We start from the raw sequence: 22,060 nt of genomic DNA on the forward strand, positions 1-22,060 counted from the left end.
ATCGACCGCATCCTGACTGGTTGCATCACTACCTGGTATGGCAACTCCTCGGCCTCCGACCACAAGGCACTACAGAGGGTAGTGTGAACGGCCCAGTACATCACTGGGGCCAAGCTTCCTGCAATCCTGGACCTCTATACCAGGCAGTGTCAGAGGAAGGCCCTAAAAATTGTCAAAGACTCCAGCCACCCTAGTCATCGACTGTTCTCTCTGCTACCGCATGGCAAGTGGTACCTGAGTGCCAAGTCTAGGTCCAAGAGGCTCCTGAACATCTAGTCAAATGGATACCCAGACTAAGACTATTTGCTGTGCCCCCCCACCCCCGCTTTATACCATTGCTACTCTCTGTTGTCATCTATGCATAGTCACTTTAATAACTCTACCTAAATGTACATACTACCTCAACTAACCGGTTCCCCCGTAAGTTGACTCTGTATCGTTACCCCCCTGTATATAATCTTGCTATTGTTATTTTACTGCTGCTCCTTATTTACTTGTTACTTTTATCTCTTATTCTTATCCGTATTTTTTTAAACTGCATTGTTGGTTAGGGGCTTGTAAGTAAGCATTTCACTGTAAGGTCTGCACCTGTTGTATTCGGCGCATGTGACTAATCAAATTTGATTTGAACTGGTCTCCGACCATAGCCGTGCAGGTTGGCTAGGCTAATAGCTAACGTTAGTTGGCGAAATAGCTGACTTTAGCTGGCTAGCTAGCTTGCTGGTTAAGATAACTGCATATAGCTAGCGTTCTTTGATATTTGGTTTGATGACGTTATTTACTTCCAAAATGTTGGTTTACTTTAATGTAGCTGTAAGGTAGGTATTGATAGCAACTGGCTGACTCATTCAGTGCTAATGTAACTTTAGCAGGCTGGTTGGGCTAACGTTAGCAGGCTAGTAGGACTAACATGAGCAGGCTAGTTGTCTAGCAACCTTGCAAGTTGATTTGTAACAATAAATTCATAAAGAATTTGCTTGTAAGTTGGCTGAAAATGAAATTGAAACCAGTGGTCATGAGTGCATTACATTATAGGGAATAGGCTGGCTTGCCGGGTCCTCCATATTACATCCCACCCTTTAAAAAAATGTCCGACATGACTTAGACATTCTTCGGAATTCTGATCAGTTTTAAGTAATAACTCCAAAAATAGAAAAGTGAGGTGTAACATTGCATTTGAACTTTTGATGTGTACACTAATGCAAAGCCATATGTTACATGTGGTTATGTTTATGCTACCTACCATTTAAGAATGGAAGTCCTTGAATTTTTATCCACTGTCTGAAGGTTATATGCCAATATCCAAGAGTTAATAGTAATCTTATAACGTCCGTTGTCGTGAGAGCCGAGATACATTTTTTTTTAAATGGAACCTATTTAAAATCCAATAAAAAGTGAATTACTAAAGAGATGGTCAAACAAGGACGCCAACATTTGTAATTGCAGTATTTTAGATAAGATGGGTCTTCAGCTTAAATGTGTTCGTGTGTGCATGAGTGAGTGTGGCTAATTCCTCTATTGTTCTCTGAGGGACCATCGACCCATGACTCATGAGATGTGCACTCTCACTGCCATTTCATCCTTAAACCTCCATGCATTAGCAGTGTTTGACCCTTCCATTTGGTTTTGATTCACTGCAGTGTCCTCTGGGTCACTGAGCCATATGGCTTGAGAGAATAGTATCGAGATGTGAATTACAGTAATACATTCTAAAATACAACACTTTTGCTGCTCTATGCATTAGAGGGCAGGATGTAGTGAGGGAGAGACACACATTTCTGGGTGACTTTATTCTTTTAATGTATCTATAAAAGGCATGACTGGACATGTATAAGCGAGGATAAACAGGACAGAAACTGATCAAAGAATGACAGATAAAGATATACATGTTATAAGTTTCAGGATTGGAGGATAAAGATGCATGTCACATGTTTCAGAAATGACGGATGAAGATACAGGTCACATGACAGATGCAGATATTAGATGTTTCTGAAATGACAGATAATGATGTACATGTTACATGTTTCTGCCGGTCATGACAAGACTCCACATAGAGTGAGATAGTCTTAGATTTGGGAAAGCAAGCAGACAGCAGCTGCTTTGATCCAGTGCCATTATGGGAGCTGCATGAGCTGGTGACAGTCAGTTATCTTCACTGCAGGCTCAGTCTCCCGTCGCTCTCGCCTAGCGCTAGCTCTCCATGGAAACCCACCCCTGCCTTTCCTAGAACTCACACCAAGCACACTCATTGAACTGTCGGGGGAAAGCACTGCTGGATGGAAAACAATTGTTGGTCAATGTACTGTTCATAACCAATTAACAGCACTTTGAGTAAAGAAGTAATGCTTGAATAAATTTCCCAGGGTGGAATACACTACAGGGAGCTTGGCAGTAGGCTGTAATAGCGGAATAATGTACAAACCTCATATCACCGGCTGGAGATTTATGGTGATGCAGATGATTTATGTCATTTCGTTTCATGTGCAGGCCTATAATGGGCGCTAAAAGCTGAGTTACAGTATCATATACAAGATACAGCCATTAACACAAGAACCGCCAAGACAGAGCTGAAAATAGAGCTCTTTGGCCAGGCACACCGGTGGTGGGTATGGCATCAAAATGAGAAAGCGTAAGCAAAAAAAAAAAAAATACCTACTGTAAAATATGGGTGGATCTTTGATGTTGTTGGATTCTAGCTTGTATTATACTTATTCATGTTACCATATTAGAACTTATTAATTACTATACATGTATAATGAATGTAGATGTTGGGGTCAATAGAGGGCTAAGAACTGTGTGTATGGAAAGTTACTGAGTGAGCAAGGGGAGTGTAGAAAGTTTACATTCTGTCAGAACATTGTTGAATCTCATAACCTATGGAGAAGGGCAAAGGGAAACAGTCTGGTTTCAGTCACTGATAAGGTAGGACAGCCGTGGAGGAGTGAGGAGTTCGGCCCGAGGTCAGGTCAGATTAAGTGAGAAGGAAGTCAGTCCTGTCACACACATATATTTCCACACCCATGAAGGTTCTAGCAGGAGGCTACAGCAATGAGAGGAACCAATTACGCTCCTGACTAGCAACAGGGATGTATTGGCTGTCTAGATGTGCAAGGAGTTGACTCCGTCTAGTAGGAGGGAATAAATATATGTGCTTGTGTTAACATGTCTTTGTCTTTGCAGCTGTTTGACCCAGTGGGAAATAAACTTATTTTGAGCTTTTCCTAGTCATCCGTTCGAGGAGGTATTATGTTATGTTATGGGGTTATTTTGCTCCCATTGGTCCTGGGGCCCTAGGTACGGTCAATGCCGGTCAGTATATAGAAAATCCTTGCTACTGCAGATTTTAAAAATATAGCGCTGGACAACTGCAAAAGTGTTGCTACAACTCTCATTAACATTGCTGCCCTGAATTTAGCCAGTACTATTGACAAAACTCACTTGGAGAAAGTTTATGTAGAGAGACTACTTTCTGGAAGACAGTGCCATGCTGACTCACATGCATTTACATGTACATTCCTAAAGAGATGGGTGGGACTAAGGCTTAATTTAGGATCGGACCCTTTTTTTCAATTTTCGCCTAAAATGACATACCCAAATCTAACTGCCTGTAGCTCAGGACATAAATCAAGGATATGCATATTCTTGATACAATTTGAAAGGAAACACTTTGAAGTTTGTGGAAATTTAAAATTAATGTAGGAGAATATAACACATTAGCTATGGCAAAAGATAATACAAAGAAAAAAACATTTTTTTTGTACCATCATCTTTGAAATGCAAGAGAAAGGACATAATGTATTATTCCAGCCCAAGCGCAGTTTACATTTTGGCCACTAGATGACAGCATTGTATGTACAAAATGTTAGACTGATCCAATGAACCATTGCAGTTCTGTTCAAAATGTTGTATTAAGACTGCCCAAATGTGCCTAATTGGGACACTGATCCTGTAGAGGGTTTACAGAATTTAACTACGGGATCGGTGTCCCTAAACCGGGACAGTTGTTGCTCAATATGCGATAATGTGACTAGAATGACGTTGTAAACAACAGCCAACTCCCCGGGACATAGACAGGTCTTATATGGGCAGAAAGCTTAAATTCTTGTAAATCTAACTGCAGTGTCCAATTTACAGTAGCTATTACAGCAAAAAAAAAAACATGCTATTGTTTGAGGATAGTGCACAACAACAAAACAGTTTTATCACGGCAACTTGTTTGATACATTCACCTCTGAAGATAAATAATGCACTTACATTCAGTAATCTTGCTCTGATTTGTGATCCTGAGGGTCCCAGAGATAAAATGTAGTGTAGTTTTGTTTGAAGAATCTATTTTTATATTCAAATGTAGGAACTGGGTTCTACAGTTTGACCCCTCTGCTGTCTCTGGCTCCACACCCACCCCGCCCGGCCATCTAGATGTTTGAAGGTTAGTGTCTTTTCTGTAGGGAAGCTAATGATCCATAATGTATGACATTCCTGGGAGTGTGTAAACGTAATTTTTTTATTACCATAGAATTTGTGTGTTCTCTATAGTTATGTACTTGAAAATGTATAAATTGACCCAATTCGATACATTTGGGCAAACTCCTGGCAGACATGATACAAAATATTCTGTAGTGATGTAATTCTTCACTGGATTAGTCTGAAACTTTGCACATGCACACACTGCTGCCATCTTGTGGACAACATCTAAACTACAGCTAGAATCATATCTCAATGTATGGTCTTTCTCTTGCATTTCAAAGATGATAGAACAAAAAACAAAATAGAAAACGCATGCTTTTTTGATTGTATTATCTTTTACCAGATCTAATGTTTTATATCCTCCTACATTAATTTCACTTTTCCACAAACTCCAAAGTGTTTCCTTTCAAATGGTTTCAAGAATGTGCATATCCTTGCTTCAGGTCCTGCCCTACAGGCAGTTAGATTCCTTAAGAGCTTTAAATGGCTGTGATAGGAGAAAACTGAGTTTGAATCAACAACAATCTAGTTACTCCACAATGCTAACCTAAATGACAGAGTGAAAAGGAGGAAGCCTGTACACACACAATAAAATATTTTTAAAAATGCATCCTGTTTGCAATAAGGCATTAAAGTAAAACTTAAAAAAAATTGAAATAAATGTACTTTATGCCTTCAATGCAAAGCGTTATTTTTGGAGCAAATCCAGCACAACCCATCACTAAATATCACTTTATACTTTCAAGAATGGTGGTGGCTGCATCATGTTATGGGTATACTTGTCATCGGCAAGGACTATGGAGTAATTCTGGGGATAAAAAGAAACGGAATAGAGCTAAGCACAGGCAAAATCCTAGAGGAGAACCTGGTTCAGTCTGCATTCCAACAGACACTGGGAGACAAATTCACCATTCAGCAGGACAATAACCTAAAACACAAGGCCAACTATATACTGGAGTTGCTTACAAAGCCGACATTGAATGTTCCAGAGTAGCCTAGTTACAATTTTGACTTAAATCGGCTTGAAAATCTATGGTAAGACTTGAAAATTGCTGTCTAGAAATGATCAACATCCAACTTCACAGAACTTGAAGAATTCTTTAAAGCATAGCCAGCAGCATACCACCCTGCATCCCACTGCTGGCTTGCTTCTGAAGCTAAGCAGGGTTGGTCCTGGTCAGTCCCTGGATGGGAGACCAGATGCTGCTGGAAGTGGTGTTGGAGGGCCAGTAGGAGGCACTCTTTCCTCTGGTCCAAAAAATATCCCAATGCACCAGGGCTGTGATTGGGGACACTGCAATGTGTAAGGTGCTGTCTTTTGGATGGGATGTTAAATGGGTGTCCTGACTCTCTGAGGTCATTAAAGATCCCATTGCACTTATTGTAAGAGTAGGGGTGTTAACCCTGGTGTCCTGGCTAAATTCCCAATCTGGCCACCTAATCATCCCAACCTTACAATTGACTCATTCATCCCCCTCCTGTCCCCTGAAACTATTCCCCAGGTTGTTGCTGTAAATGAGAATGTGTTCTCAGTCAACTTACCTGGTAAATGAATGTGCAAATATTGTACAATCCAGGTGTGCAAACAGAAAGACTTACAGCTGTAATTGTTTCCAAAGGGGATTCTAACATTTATTGATTCCGGGGGGTGAATACTTATCTAATCAAGATATATTAGTGATTTGATTTTCATAAATCTTTTACAAATGATGCCCTTTGACATGACTTAGTACTTGAATCCCACTTTGTAACACAACAAAATGTGGGAAAAGTTAAGGGGTCTGAATACTTTCTGAAGGCACTGTATTTGGAAATGAGTTAGCAGAATTTGAACTTTTAAAAGTGTGATTTTCACTGGACAGTTACTTTAAGCTCTCATAGAGAAATCTGGTAACATATGGACCTTATAGAGCTAATGAATTCTTAAGTCTTGAATAGGCTTACATTGACATTTTGGTCATTTAGCAGACACTCTTATCCAGAGTGAATTACAGTAAGTGTATTCAACTAAGGTATGATTAACGACGTCTCAAATTTGTCGTTTTGGTCTTTAACTCAACTGGCTAATTATGTTACTTTTCAGAAGAAGCTTGGTGGTATGAGTTCTATGCCTTTAGCTCTGTCATCAGGACGAGAGAGTGTGGGCTGCTGTTCATTAATTAAAAGTGTTATTTTATTATCAACTAATGCATACTTGCCAATTTCTGTACATGCCAAAGCTAATGTAAGACGCGGCATGCTTGAAATAAGCTTGTCACGCTTGTGTCCAATAAGCCAGCAAAAAAATTTACTATTTACTATTTAATGAAGCTGCCAGTTGAAGACTTGTGAGGCGTCTATTTCTCAAACTAGACCACCTAATGTACTTGTCCTCTTGCTCAGTTTTGCACCGGGGCCTCCCACTCCTCTTTCTATTGTGGTTAGAACCAGTTTGCTCTGTTCTGTGAAGGGAGTAGTACACAGCGTTGAACCAGACCTTCAGTTTCTTGGCAATTTCTCGCATGGAATAGCCTTCACTTTTCAGAACAAGAATAGATGACGAGTTTCAGAAGAAAGGACTTTGTTTCTGGCCATTTTGAGCCTGTAATTGAACCCAGAAATGCTGATGCTCCATATACTCAACTAATTGCAAAAGGGTTTTCTAATGATCAATTTGCCTTTTAAAATGATCAACTTGGATTAGCTGACACAACGTGCCATAGGAACACCGGAGTGATGGTTGCTGATAATGGGCCTCTGTACGCCTATGTAGATATTCTATAAAAAAATCAGCTGTTTCCAGCTACAGTAGTCATTGACAACATTAACAATGTCTACACTGTATTTCTGATCAATTTGATGTTATTTTAATGGACAAAAAGTGATTTTCTTTCAAAAGCAAGGACATTTCTAAGTGACCCCAAACTTTGAACTGATTAGACATTTTAGTCTAAACAACAACAGATAATTGAGTAGTAACATGTAGGCTATTATTACTAAAGCATAATTTCAGGTGAACATAAAAAACTCCATGCCAACTTTGTTCCACTGATCCCTGATCTACTGGGTGAGCAGACTTGATTATCAATGACCTGTCCTATCGAATAGCTTGCACTCTCCCTTTACTGACAGCAGGAGCTCCAATTTCACCCTCTTTAATGCCTGTTATTTACAAATGTATTTGGAGCCTATGTTTTTAATTTACAATGATTAAGTCAAGATAGCTATCTAACAGTAAGTTAGCTAGCTGATGACATTTAATTTACTTTTGTCACGTCCTGACCAGTAAAAGGGGTTATTTGTCATTGTAGTTGGTCAGGGCGTGGCAGGGGGTGTTTGTTTTGTGTGTTTTGGGGTTTTTGGGTTCTAGGGGATTTTGGTTCTAGTTTTCTATTTCTGTGTTTCTTTTTCCATGTTTGGACGAGTATGGTTTCCAATCAGAGGCAGGTGTTTTTCGTTGTCTCTGATTGGAAGCCATAATAAGGCAGCCTGTTTTTTCCATTGGGTTTGTGGGTGGTTGCTTTCTGTATAGTTGGTGTACCTTACAGAACTGTTGATTGTCGTTTGTTATTTTTGTTTAAGTGTTCACTCTCTCTAAATAAATACACGAAGATGAGCACTATACCCGCTGTGTTTTGGTCACCTTTCATCAACGCCGTATGACAGAACCACCCACTGAAAGTGGACCAAGCAGCGGAAGAAGGAGCAGCAGGAGGAATGGACATGGGAGAAAATATTGGATGGCAAGGGATCCTGGACATGGGAGGAGATCCAGAAGGGACTGAATCACCGTCCATGGGAAGAAGTGGAGGCAGCAAGGGCAGATCGGCGACAAGAGGAGGATCGAAATGCACCGAGAGGCGAGACGAAGAGCCCCTCCTCCCAAAAAAATTAGGGGGGGAGGGGCACGAGGGGAGTTGGGCAGGGTCAGGATGGAGTCCGGAGACAACTTCCCAGACTTACTATGAGGAGCAAGTGAGGGAGCAGACACCGTATTTTGCGATGACGCGCACTGTGTCGTCAGGGTGCATACAAAGGCCGGTGCGAACTGTGCCCGCACCCCGCAGTGATCGAGCGGAGTGGAGTATCCAGCCAGGGCGGGTTGTGCAGGCCGTGCGCTCCAGACCTCCAGTGCGCCTCCAAGACCCAGTGGGCCCTGTGCCTGCTCCGCGCACTCTACCTCCAGTGCGCCACCATAGCCCAGTACGTCCTGTCCTGCTCCCCACACTAGCTCGAAGGTATGTAGTACAAGCCTGGCGCCTCCTATGCCAGTCCCACGTAGCAGACCTCCAGTGCGTCACCAGAGCCCAGTACGTCCTGTTCCTGCTCCCCGCACTAGCCTGAAGGTGTGTGTGACTAGCCTGGCGCCTCCTATGCCATCCCCACGAAGCAGACCTCCAGCGACGCCCCTCAGCCAGGAGCCTCCAGTGACGCTCCCCAGCCAGGAGCCTCCAGCGACGGTCCCCAGCCCGGAGCCTCCAGCAACGCTCCTCAGCCCAGAGCCTCCAGCGACGCTCCCCAGCCCGGAGCCTCCAGCGACGCTCCCCAGCCCGGAGCCTCCAGCGACGCTCCTCAGCCCGGAACCTCCAGCGACGCTCCCCAGTCAGGAGCCTCCAGTGACGCTCCTCAGCCCGGAGCCTCCAGCAACACTCCCCAGTCAGGAGCCTCCAGCGACGCTCCCCAGTCAGGAGCCTCCAGCGACTCTCCCCAGTCAGGAGCTTCCAGCGACGCTCCTCAGCCCGGAGCCTCCAGCGACGCTCCTCAGCCCGGAGCCTCCAGCGACGCTCCTCAGCCCGGAGCCTCCAGCGACGCTCCTCAGCCCAGAGCCTCCAGCGACGCTCCCCAGCCTGGAGCCTCCAGCGACGCTCCTCAGCCCGGAGCCTCCAGCAACGCTCCCCAGCCCGGAGCCTCCAGTGACGCTCCTCAGCCCGGAACCTCCAGCGACGCTCCTCAGCCCGGAGCCTCCAGCGACACTCCCCAGTCAGGAGCCTCCAGCGACGCTCCCCAGTCAGGAGCTTCCAGCGACGCCTCTCAGCCCGGAGTCTTCGGAACAGGAGCTACGCCCAGAGCCAGAGCCACCTCCGTAGTGGGAGGATTGGTGAAGGGGGGGTGTAGCACAGGAACCGTCGTTGATGGTGGCCACCCTCCCTTCCCTCTCTTTAGGTTTGGGGTTGGTTTTGTGGGGGTTTTTGTTTTGGAGCTGCATTCGGGGTCTGCACCTTTGGGGGGGGGGGGTAATGTCACATCCTGACCAGTAAAAGGGGTTATTTGTCATTGTAGTTGGTCAGGGCGTGGCAGGGGGTGTTTGTTTTGTGTGTTTTGGGGTTTTTTGGTTCTAGGGAATTTTGGTTCTAGTTTTCTATTTCAATGTTTCTTTTTCCATGTTTGGCCGTGTATGGTTTCCAATCAGAGGCAGGTGTTTTTCGTTGTCTCTGATTGGAAGCCATACTTAGGCAGCCTGTTTTTTCCTTTGGGTTTGTGGGTGGTTGCTTTCTGTATAGTTGGTGTACCTTACAGAACTGTTGATTGTCGTTTGTTATTTTTGTTTAAGTGTTCACTCTCTCTAAATAAATACACGAAGATGAGCACTATACCCGCTGCATTTTGGTCACCTCTCATCGACGCCGTTGCCAACTTTGCTAAACTGTGTGTGAAGGTAGTTAGCTAGCTAGCTAGCGGATCAGTTGAGTTAGCCTAAAAAGTGGCTGGCTAGCTAGCTAATAATTTCAGATTTTTTACATTTAAAAAATGTATTTACTTACTTGAATAGGTTTTCTCACTGCCTAAGTTTTTTCGGTCCTTACAAATACTAAATAATGAGCAATCTTCACAATATTTCTGGTGGTAGCAAAGCGCAGCCTTAAGAAAAAAACTCTTTCACCTGAGCGGTTTAGAAAGTGTTGTGACATTTGACTTTACCAGCGTAATCCACTGTTGGCCACACTTCATAACTTGAAATTCGTCACTTGAAACTAGCATAGGCATCAACTACCTGAACGGAAAACAGTGACGCACATAACACACAACACCCCATCTATGCGTGTGTGGGGGAGGGTTCTTGAAATGTAACCTCCAATCAAAATCTTAACCATTCAAACTGTCTTTGTAATACAAAATTCTTCAGACCTCTAAGGGAGGCGTGACAACTACATAATTTTGGAGGTATGGCAATGCGAGACCACTCTTTGACTGACCCTTTCCACAAACGTTCATAATGTGGTTGCACTTCAGAGTGACATTTGCTGGATGTGTCAAATGGTGTTAATCGATTGTTGCCAAAAGAAGCATCTGAGAACACAAGCAAAAGTTTTGGTGGAAAATGTGGTCTTGCCAAACATTCCGGCAGTAAAATTATTTGGTTGTGATTTGTTATGCAAGGTTAGTGTTTCTCATTCCTCGTGCCCACAGTGGTGCCCATGGAATTCTGTGATGGAATATTCAGGGCCCACGGATCCTCTGTCGGAATGTTGAAGCTGATGTGCTTGGCAGGTGCAACAAACCTGTATGTGTGTGTGTGTGTGTGTGTGTGTGTGTTTTTGCACGGTGCTCTTCTTCTGTCCAACTGCATAACCTGTTGCAGTGCCTACCAGGTGTAATGAAAGGACATAACCAAGGTGAGCTGTCTTTCATGTCAGTTAGAAGAGCTCTCTGCCTTTGTTGCTGTAATGAAACCCAGAGTAGAGTGGTCGGGGATCGATAGGTGCTCAAGACCTTTGTACTCTCTAAACTGACAAGATACCAATGCATGTGTTTGTGTATGTGTGTGCGTGCATGTACAGTGGGAAGAAAAAGTACCCTTTAGAATTACCTGGATTTCTGCATAAATTTGTCATAAAATTTGATCTGATCTTCATCTAAGTCACAACACTAGGCTACACAGTCTGCTTAAACTAGTAACACACAAACAATTATGTTTCATGTCTTTATTGAACACACCATGTAAACATTCACAGTGCAGGTTGGAAAAAGTATGTGAACCCTTGGATTTAATAACAGGTTGACCCTCCTTTGGCAGCAATAACCTCAACCAAACGTTTTCTGTAGTTGCGGATCAGACCAGCACAACTGTCTGGAGGAATTTTGGACTATTCCTCTTTACAAAACTGTTTCAGTTCCACAATATTCTTTGGATGTCTGGTGTGAACCGCTCTCTTGAGGTTATGCCACAGCATCTCAATTGGGTTGAGGTTAGGACTGACTGGGCCACTCCAGAAGGCACATTTTCTTCTGTTCAAGCCATTCTGTTGTTGATTTACATCTGCCTTTTGGGTTGTTATCCTTTTGCATCATCTAACTTCTGTTGAGCTTCAATTGGTGGACAGATAGCCTAACATTCTCCTGCCAAATGTTTTGATAAACTAGCGAATTCATTTTTCCATCAATGATAGCAAGCTATCCAGGCCCTGAGGCAGCAAAGCAGCCCCAAACCATAATGCTCCCTCCACCATAGTTTACAGTTAGTATAAGGTTTTGATGTTGGTGTACTGTGCCTTTTTCTCCACACATAGTGTTCCTTCCAAACAACTCAACTTAAGTTTCATCTGTCCACATAATATTTTGCCAGTAGCAATGAGGAACATCCAGGTGCTCTTTTGCGAACTTCAGACGTGCAGCAATGTTTTTTTTTGGACAGCAGTGGCTTCTTCCATGGTGTCCTCCCATGAACACCATTCTTGTTTAGTGTTTTACGTATTGTAGACTCATCAACAGAGATGTTAGCATCTTCCAGAGACTTCTGTAAGTCTTTATCTGACACTGTAGGATTCTTCTTAACCTCAATGAGCATTCTGCGCTGTGCTCTTGCAGTCATCTTCGCAGGACAGCCACTCCTAGGGAGAGTAGCAATGGTGCTGAAATTTCTCAGTTTATAGACAATTTATTTTACCATGGACTGACTTTTAGAGATACTTTTGTAACCCTTTCCAGCTTCATGCAAGGCAACATTTCTTAATCTTAGGTATTCTGAGATCTCTTTTGTTTGAGGCATGGTTCACATCAGGCAATGCTTCTTGTGAATAGCAAACTCAAATTTTGTGAGTGTTTTTTATGGGGCTGGGCCGCTCTAACCAAAATCTCCAATCTTGTCTCATTGATTCAACTCCAGGTTAGTTGATTCCTGACTCCAATTAGCTTTTGGAGATGTCATTACCCTAGGGGTCCACATACCTTTTCCAACCTACACTGTGAATGTTTAAATGATGTATTCAATATAGACAAGAAAAATACAATAATTTGTGTGTTATTAGTTTAAGATGACTGAGTTTGTCTATTGTTGTCACTTAGATGAAGATCAGATCAAATGTTATATATAATTTATGCAGAAATCCAGGTAATTCCAAAGGGTTCACATACTTTTTCTTGCCACTGTACCTGGGTGGCCTTGGTCTCTGGCAGAGCCTCTCACACGAAAGCCACAGGGCTGGCTGGTCCTCATGTCTCTACCAAACACTGCCAGACCTCTACAGTCCTAGGCAAAACAGCATGCTCTGGATATAGTGCACCCTCCCATTCCTCAAAAACGTTGTCATCAGTAGTCTGACTTTCCTGCCTCTTTGTCTCAATGTCTGTACTCTTTCACTGAAGATATACTTTTCTACAGCCACTGTGGATGGAAAAAAGATTGGTTGATTTACCACTGTAGCTCCCATGAGGAAAAAGGTTTTATCTGTGGAATTTAAGGCTTGATTTTGACTTGTTTTTATCCCTTGGTGAATATTTTGTGTGAAACGGATGCCCATGCCACAGAGTAATTATTTTCTTTCCTGCTGGGTGACATTCAACCCACTCAGACGGACAACCCACACACACTGACAATGATCCAGACACACACACACACCACACACACACACACACACACACACACACACACACACACACACACACACACACACACACACACACACACACACACACACACACACACACACACTCCTCTACCGCCCCCGAACTTCCTCCCATGCCTGCTAAGAAATTGTTACAAACTATAACCATGAAATGTCTTTGTCTCTCTTGAGATAATTATCTTATAATTTTGGCATCTTATGGCAATTTGTTATTGACTCACTTGGGCTTTCAGTGCCACATGTATTTTCAGTGTTTGTTCACCTATGAAGCTCTTCGATAAAGAGGACTCTATTTGCTTTTAACATGTCATCATTGGATGGGGAGTGCTTTGGAACAGACCTGTGCTCAGATAGTATTTGTTTTCTTTCAAATACTCCAGCTGTGTTTAATTGAGCTTGCCTGGCACATTAGAACCAATCGGATAGTCCCAAAAAAGACCAAATTCTCCTGTCGTGACGCTTGCACCTTTCAGTAGATCTGCCAGGCAGAGATGTGAACAACTCCCCCCCCCCCATTAGGAGGGGAGGGGGAGACAGTTTTATGACTTTACGACAGGTCGCAAATTCCTTGCAGAGTCTCTCTCTCCCCTGGATATGCAGAAAGAGCCTTTGTTAACCTCTTATGGCTAGGGGGCAGTATTTTCACGGCTGGATAAAAAACGTACCCGATTTAATCTGGTTACTAATCCTACCCAGTAACTAGAATATGCATATACTTATTATATATGGATAGAAAACACCCTAAAGTTTCTAAAACTGTTTGAATGGTGTCTGTGAGTATAACAGAACTCAAATGGCAGGTCAAAACCTGAGAGATTCCTTTACAGGAAGTGGCCTGTCTGACCATTTCTGGAACTTCTTTGCCATCTCTATCTTTTACTAAGGATCTCTGCTCTAACGTGACACTTCCTACGTCGTCCATAGGCGCTCAGAGCCCGGGAAAAACCTGAATGTCGTCATCCCAGCCCCAGGCTGAAACACATTATCGCCTTTCTCAAGTGGCCGATCAAGGGACTGTGGGCTTAGGCGCGTGACCTGGCCGCCCCCGTCTTTGTGATTTTTTCCTCTGTTTGCCGAAAAGGAGATTCCCGGTCGTAATATTATCGCTTTTCTACGAGAAAAATGGCATAAAAATTGATTTTAAACAGCGGTTGACATGCTTCGAAGTACGGTAATGGAATATTTAGAATTTTTTTGTCATGAATTGCGTCATGCGCACGACCCTTCTTTACCATTTCGGATAGTGTCTGGAACGCACGAACAAAACGCCGCTAATTCGGATATAACGATGGATTATTTTGGACCAAACCAACATTTGTTATTGAAGTAGCAGTCCTGGGAGTGCATTCTGACGAAGACAACAAAGGTAATGAAACTTTTGTAATAGTAAATCGGAGTTTGATCAGGGCTAAACTTGGTCGGTGTCTAAATGGCTAGCCGTGATGGCTGGGCTATCTACTGAGAATATTGCAAAATGTGCTTTCACCGAAAAGCTATTTTAAAATCGGACATATCGAGTACATAGAGGAGTTCTGCATCTATAATTCTTAAAATAATTGTTATGTTTTTTGTGAACGTTTATCGTGAGTAATTTAGTAAATTCACCGGATGTTTGCGGGGGGTATGCTAGTTCTGAACGTCACATGCTAATGTAAAAAGCTGGTTTTTGATATAAATATGAACTTGATTGAACAAAACATGCATGCATTGTATAACATAATGTCCTAGGGTTGTCATCTGATGAAGATCATCAAAGGTTAGTGCTGCATTTAGCTGTGGTTTTGTTTTTTGTGACATTATATGCTAGCTTGAAAAATGGGTGTCTGATTATTTCTGGCTTGGTACTCTGCTGACATAATCTAATGTTTTGCTTTCGCTGTAAAGCCTTTTTGAAATCGGACAGTGTGGTTAGATAAAGGAGAGTCTTGTCTTTAAAATGCTGTGAAATAGTCATATGTTTGAAAAATTGAAGTTTTTGTATTTTTGAGCAATTTGTAATTCGCGCCACGCCTATCATTGGATATTGGAGCAGGTGTTCCATTGGGATGTGTGACGTAGAAGTCCGTCACTGGCCGCGGGCAGCATTTGGTACTTTAACGCACGCACACATTCATCACTCCTCCCTGCTCCGTTATCAGATAAGTTAACAATGTGGGTCGACACACAAGTTAACGTCTCTATCTTAGTACATACATTTCACACTTACTTCAGTAACCAGTTAGGGTATAAAGAAATAAAGACAGGTGTTCATATTTAATATAAGCAATATTTAGTATACTTATCGATGTTATGGATGAGCACGGTTGTTTGTTCTGTTCCTCTCTCTCTCCATCTCTGTAGCTTCCAGGTATGCTGGATAAGGACCCGAGCTAAGGGAATTGGGCTTACTTTGTAGTGCCTGTCCGGAATGGCTCATTAATGTAAACGGGCATATTGGAAGACACTGTCAGTAGTGATGTAATTTTGTAAATGTTATATTGTGATGTTGTTTCATAAACGTGTTGCAATGTATATATTTTGGTATGTTTAGATAAATGGAAACTGTATGTTGAATAGGTAATTGCTTAATTAATTAGTGTTAATTGTTCTGAGGGGAGGGGCTACCCCTACAAAAGGAGCCTCTCTTTCAGTTCAAGGAGGGGCATTTTGGATTGAGCTGTGGGTGGGGCAGCTTTGTTTTTAAGCTGTCCCATAAGGTATACGTTTGATGGCAGTACTGTTGTTTTGTTCCGGAATCACTATGTAAATAAACACCGTTGCACAGAAGAACTTTTGCGGCTCCGCCATCTTTTTATTTTTATAGAGGTTAGGTTTTCCAGTTTAGCCTTCTGGCCTACTCTACGTGACATATGGTGGCAGCAGTGGGATGGCGCACCGCAAATCAGTGAATTCCAACAAGAGAGGTAAAGGAATGCGTACAGGATTGCATTCTCAGCAGCAGCATCAACTGTCATAAAAGGTAATTGAAGTTGAAACTGGGTGGAATACCATGGAATCTTCTGGTGAAGAGGTTAATTATGAGAAACTAGGAGCCCGACCAAGGGGCCAAACACAACCAGAACTGTTTGAACTACCGGTTGAACCAGCAGATACAGCAATAAGAGACCAGCTAACTGAAGGAGCAGTTGGGGGACCAGAACCACACCCAACCATGGTAGCCCTTTTCCAGCAACTTTTCACCTGCCTTGAGAAGAGGGACGAAGACCTCAAGCAGGAGTTTCGAGGGCCCTACGCCAATCTATCCTCACAGCTCCTCACCAAGTGGAACTCGTCAGTGAGAGCCCAAGATTGGGTCTGCCAACACCAGGACGACAAAGGCTCGACGCAGCAGGGACTTCAACTCCACAGCAGGATCCCCAAGCAGTAATGAGGCCAGCCCCAGCACCAGGAGACCAGTCCAGCAGTGTTAACGTTCATCTTCCAGCATTCACGAGGAAGGAGCCAAAGATGCCCTCATACCAGCAGGGGGAGGACATTGAAAACTACTTGCTGAGGTTTGAGCGAATGGCCAAGACGTGGCAGTGGCCGGAAGTAGAGTGGGCCTGCAGGCTTGTCCCATTGCTCACGGGCAAGGCCTTAGAGGCTTACACAGCAATGGATGAGGGGCTGTCCAACGTCTACAAGGGCTTGAAGGAAGCGCTGCTGATGAAGTTCGACATCTCCTCGGAGACCTACCGTCAACGCTTTAGAGTTGCATCGACGCCATCGGGTGAGTCACCGACAGAGACCTACCACCGCCTCAAGGGTCTCTACCGACGATGGGTTCAACCAGAGGAGAAGACACAGGACGAGATCGGTGAGGTCATCATCCTCGAGCAACTTCTACAAGTTCTACCACACGACATTCGAACCTGGGTTCGAGAGCATGAGCCCAAGGACGGGCTTATGGCGGCCAAGCTTGCGCTGCAGTACCATAATGCACGTAAAGGGGGCCCACCACGACCTGCAGCACCCGCTCCAAGGAGTCTCCGAGACACAAGGGACATCAGAGATACCCGAGATGGTGGAGGTAACTCTGGGGGTTATGTGTCTGGGAGGAGGGAGGTAAGGGATTATGCAGTTCGCTCTGATGGGAGGGGTCTGACCTGTTTTTACTGCCGACAGCAGGGGCACAAGGCTTCAATGTGTCCGCTACGTAAATCCAAGCTCTCAGGTTACTGTTATGTGCCCAGAGAGGGGGATGGTGTTCAGAATAGACAGACTGGGGAAGGGTCAGTCTTGGTACCTGTAAAAGTGAATGGTAAAAGTCTTACTGCAATGATTGACACCGGCAGTTCCCTGTCGTTGATCAGAAAATGTAATGTACCTGTTAATGACATTGATTACGGTCACCAGACACTGATCCAATGTGTCCATGGTGACCAGTCACAGCAGCCCACAGCTGAACTCACAGTGGAGATTCAGGGTCAGAAATACCTCCTCAAAGTTGAGGTAATGGAGAAGCTACCTTTTGAGATGATTTTGGGGAGGGATGTGCCTGTACTCTCTGATCTGTTGGGAAGTGTGGGGGGTCAGCTATATAAGCAGTCAGTTTGCCAGTCTGATGTTCAGGTGTCATGTTCAGTTGTCACTCGTGCACAGGCCAAAGCTGGTTTACAACCTCTGCCTGACTTGTGTGATAGTCTGTGTGAGGGGGGAACCAAAGGGCCCAGAAAGTCACGCCGCCAGCGGCGTCTTGAGAAGTATGTGGGAACCCCTGTACCTGTTGCTGATGTGTCTGGGTTAGAAGTGCAATGGGAAGTTCCACAAAATTTTGCTACACTGCAGAAGTCTGACGCAACCTTGAAAGGTTTATTTGATAAGGCCTTAGCTGGGGACAGCCAATCTTCATGTGGGGGAATATACACAGTAGACAACCACATACTCTACCTTGGGTCAGAAGCAGATAGCAGGAAGTTAGTGGTGCCATCTACATGTAGACCACTTGTTCTCAACCTTGCACATACAGTTCCATGGGCAGGCCATCTAGGGCAACATAAGACCTATCTTAGGCTAGGCTCCCGTTTCTTTTGGCCCTCCATGTATACTGATGTACAAACATACTGCAAAACATGCCCCACGTGCCAGAAAACCAGTGCTGTCCGTAGGTCTGACCGGGCTCCTCTATGTTCACTGCCAGTTATCTCTACCCCATTCAAGAGAATTGCAATGGACATTGTTGGACCCTTGGAGAAGAGTAGTGCAGGTTACCAGTATATATTGGTGATCTGTGACTATGCCACCCGGTTCCCAGAAGCCTTCCCACTCCGTTCCATAACCACTCCAAAAATAATCAGTGCTCTTGTTCAGCTCTTTTCTCGTGTAGGAATCCCAGATGAAATCCTGACGGACCAAGGCACAAACTTCACTTCACGACTGATGGTTCAACTCCACCGACAGCTGGGCATTAACCTCTTGGGGCTAGGTGGGACGCTAGCGTGCCACCCGTGGTGCACTCCATCAACAGCAGGTGCATTTCAAGAGCGGCAAATTTGAATCCAAATAAATGTCAAAATTCAAATTTTTCAAAAATACAACTATGTTACACCATTTGAAAGATAAACATCTCCTTAATCTAACCACGTTTTACGATTTCAAAAAGGTTTTACGGCGAAAGCATAAATTTAGAGTATGTTAGGACAGTACATTTACAAGAGTTGTGTGTAATGTTTTGTCAAGTCAAAGACAGGGTCACCAAAACCATAAAACCAGCTAAAATGATGCACTAACCTTTTACAATCTCCATCAGATGACACTCCTAGGACATTATGTTAGACAATGCATGCATTTTTAGTTCTATCAAGTTCATATTTATATACAAAAACAGCGTTTTACTATGGCATTGATGTTGAGGAAATCGTTTCCCTCCAATAACCGGCAGTCAAGTCAGCGTCAGAAATTAAATAATTAAAATTAGAAAACATTGGTAAAATATTATATTGTCATTTAAAGAATTATAGATTTACATCTCTTGAACGCAATCAACTTGCCAGATTTAAAAATAACCTTACTGGGAAATCACACTTTGCAATAATCTGAGCACTGCGCCCAGAAAAATACGCGTTGCGATACAGACTAGACGTCATGTTGGGGAGATCTAAAATCGAAAATACTATGTAAATAATCCATTACCTTTGATTCTCTTCATCAGATGTCACTTCCAGGTATCACAGGTCCATAACGAATGTAGTTTTGTTCAAAAAAGCTCATCATTTATGTCCAAAAATCTCCGTCTCGTTAGCACATGATGTAAGCCAGCCGGACTTCTCGTCATGAACGAGGGGAAAAAATATATTTCCGTTCGTTCAAACATGTCAAACGTTGTATAGCATAAATCATTAGGGCCTTTTTTAACCAGAACATGAATAATATTCAAGGTGGACGAATGCATACTCTTTTATAACGTATTGGAACGAGGGTACCCAACATGAACTAGCGCGCCAGGTGTCTAATGGGACATCACCGTTCCATGGCTCTTGTTCGGTCAGATCTCCCTCCAGAAGACTCAAAACACTTTGTAAAGGCTGGTGACATCTAGTGGAAGCAATAGGAAGTGCCAAAATATTCCTAAACCCCTGTGTTTTTCAATGGGATAGGTTTAAAGTCAATACAACACATCAGGTATCCACTTCCTGTCAGAAAATGTCTCAGGGTTTTGCCTGCCAAATGAGTTCTGTTATACTCACAGACACCATTCAAACAGTTTTGGAAACTTTAGAGTGTTTTCTATCCATATATAATAAGTATATGCATATTCTAGTTACTGGGTAGGATTAGTAACCAGATTAAATCGGGTACATTTTTTTTATCCAGACGTGCAAATGCTGCCCCCTAGACCCAACAGGTTAAAGGCTTAAGGACCACTCCCTACCATCCCCAAACGGATGGGCTTGTAGAGAGATTCAATCAAACGCTCAAGAATATGCTGAGGAAGTTTGTGGCTGACACTGGTAAAGACTGGGATAAGTGGTTACCCTTTCTGCTTTTTGCTTACAGGGAGGTGCCTCAGGCATCGACAGGTTTCTCACCATTCGAACTCCTCTATGGATGGCCAGTGCAGGGACCACTGGACCTGCTGAAGAAGTGCTGGGAAGGTTCCCCAGTAGCTACCTCAGGACAGGGGATTGTCCAGTACGTTCTCCAGATGCGAGACAGGCTGGAGCGGTACCGAGAGGAGGCTAGGGCAAATCTTCAGCAAGCCCAGAAGGCCCAGAAGCGAGGGTATGACCAGCACGCTCGCCACAGAGCGTTTGAGCCAGGACAGAAAGTCCTGCTCCTCCTTCCCTCGTCTACCAGCAAGCTCCTTGCGCAGTGGCAAGGGCCGTACCTAATCGGGAGGAAGATGGGCCCGGTGACCTACGAGGTGCTGCACCCGGACAAGGGTAAGGAGAAGCAAACCTACCATGTGAACCTCCTCAAGGCCTGGGAGGAGAAAGGGGAACTCTCCAAGGTAAAGTCCTTTCTGGTCTGCAGAGTAGAAGAAGAGGACGAGTCAGATGGGGTCACAGAGGCATGGAAAGGACGAGCAGAGGTCATACTGGCTCACCTAGAAGAAGACAAGCAAGATGAGCTGAAGCAGCTGTTTGACAAGTATCCGGCCCTCTTCAGTCAGAGGCCAGGAAGAACCAAAGTCCTGGAACACGTCATTCGTTTGAAGCCTGGCCAGAACCCTGTCCGCCAGCATCCTTACCGTGTGCCTGAGAGGCTGGTGGTAGCCCTCAAAGAAGAGGTCCACACCATGATAGAGATGGATGTTGTCGAGCCATCATCAAGTGAATGGAGCAGCCCTATTGTCATTGTCCCAAAGAAGGATGGCTCTTTGCGTGTCTGCATGGACTTCCGTAAGGTGAATGCCATCTCCCAGTTTGATGCCTACCCCATGCCCCGCATTGACGACTTACTGGAGAGAATCGGTAGAGCTCATTACATCACCACATTGGATCTCTGCAAAGGGTACTGGCAGGTGCCCCTGGACGAACAATCCAAGGCCTACACTGCCTTCCGGACACCGATGGGCCTGTTCCAGTTTAAGGTCATGCCGTTTGGCCTTCATGGGGCCCCTGCAACTTTCCAGAGGCTTATGGACAAGGTCCTCCAGGACTGTGACGATTACTGTGCTGCTTACTTGGATGACGTGGTGATCTACAGCCACTCCTGGGAGGAGCACATACAGCATCTTAGCAGAGTCCTGGGGAAGATCCATGATGCAGGCCTCACGCTTAACCTCCTGAAGTGTGAGTGGGCAAAACAGGAGACTAAGTATCTGGGTTACCAGCTGGGTAAGGGTGAAGTTCGACCTCAGGTGGACAAAGTGGAGTCCATCAGGAACAGCCCTCAACCCAGAACCAAGACACAGGTGAAGTCCTTCCTAGGTCTGGCAGGATGGTACCGGAGATTCATTCCGCAGTTTTCGACCATCGCTGTCCCTCTAACCAACCTCACTTCAAAGGTGGCCAGCAACCCTGTGAAGTGGACTGAGGGAGTGTGAGGAAGCCTTCAGGATACTGAAAAAACGACTTTGCTCATTCCCTGTTCTCCAGACCCCTGATTTTCAGAAGAGGTTTCTCGTGCAGGTGGACGCTTCGGCTGTGGGAATTGGAGCTGTACTGGCCCAAGGGGAGCCAGGAGAAGAGCTTCCTATACTGTACCTGAGTCGGAAGCTGTTGCCGAGGGAAACCAGGTATTCGACAATCGAGAAGGAGTGCCTGGCTATAAAGTGGGCCCTAGATAGCCTCCGTTACTACCTTCTTGGGAGGGAATTTGACCTGCACACAGACCACAGAGCACTGACC

This window comes from Salmo salar, chromosome ssa03, assembly GCF_905237065.1.
Source record: "Salmo salar chromosome ssa03, Ssal_v3.1, whole genome shotgun sequence".
Classification (NCBI taxonomy): Eukaryota; Metazoa; Chordata; class Actinopteri; order Salmoniformes; family Salmonidae; genus Salmo; species Salmo salar.